Source organism: Limulus polyphemus, unplaced genomic scaffold (genome assembly GCF_000517525.1).
Source record: "Limulus polyphemus unplaced genomic scaffold, Limulus_polyphemus-2.1.2 Scaffold10118, whole genome shotgun sequence".
Lineage (NCBI taxonomy): Eukaryota > Metazoa > Arthropoda > Merostomata > Xiphosura > Limulidae > Limulus > Limulus polyphemus.
In genome coordinates this window covers 6,542-7,711 of record NW_013675728.1, presented here as the reverse complement: position 1 = coordinate 7,711, position 1,170 = coordinate 6,542, and positions in this window count along the sequence as shown.

The following is a 1,170-nucleotide window of genomic DNA, read 5'->3' as shown; positions in this document are numbered from 1 at the left end:
GAGACTTTGTTGAATTTTAATGTTGTGTTTGTAAATTATGTACATTTAATTAAGTTATTGTTAATTGTTTATTGGTTTAATGTAAGTGGCTATTGTTTGGGATGAACAATACTAAGGAAGGGGCAGTGTTACGACAGTGGGAGTCACATGACGCTGGTAACACGTCATGAGCTTCTAGAACGTTCATGTCCCTTCCTGAAGCCTCGAGTGTTTACTAGATATGCGGTATTCTTGTATATAAGACCGCCAAGAAAAGTCGGCAACAATGTAGTTGAATTTCAGACAGAGATAGAGAGACGGACAGTTGGGTCGAGCGCGTGAGTCGTTCGTTGTGAATTATAGCGTTTGTTTAACTTATAGCGCGACCGTGGAAATTAGGTGAATTTCAAAGTTGTATTGAGAAAGAATAAACTAGTTTTATTTAAGAAAGGACTTGTGTAGCTAAAGTTTCATCGGAAAGAAATTATACAGGAAATTAACTAACGACCAGAGACGTAACATACCTTACTCTAAAATCCCCGCCCCACCAAACGTGTGTTGCGTCAGCGAGGTCACGTGACTGGTGTCACGCCCCCTGCTTTCTGGAAATATCTTGTACCTTCGTGAATTGTAGGGAGATGACTAGATATAGGGTACTCTGGTATATATAAGAGGGTGACAACGTGACGGGACAATAATGTGTGTGTAGGTAATGAGTAATTGAACTGCAGTCAGAGAGAGAGACGTATTGTTGAAGTTTAGCTCGTGATACGTGAATTATAGTTTGTTATAGCGCAACTGTTGAAGTTGAGTGTATCGGTAAAGTTATATTCAGAAAGAATAAACCAGTTTTATTTAAGAAAGGACTTGTGTCACTAAAGTTTCGTCCGAACTAAGTTACGGAAAATTAATTAACAAAGGGAAACGTAACACATGCTCGCCCTTTCAGCCGTGGGGGCGTTATAATGTGACGATCAATCCCACTATTCGTTGGTAAAAAGAGTAGCCCAAGAGTTGGCGGTGGGTGGTGATGACTAGCTGCCTTCCCTCTAGTCTTACACTGCTAAATTGGGACGGCTAGCGCAGATAGCCCTCGTGTAGCTTTGGTGGGTGGTGATAACTAGCTGCCTTCCCTCTAGTCTTACACTGCTAAATTGGGACGGCTAGCGCAGATAGCCCTCGTGTAGCTTT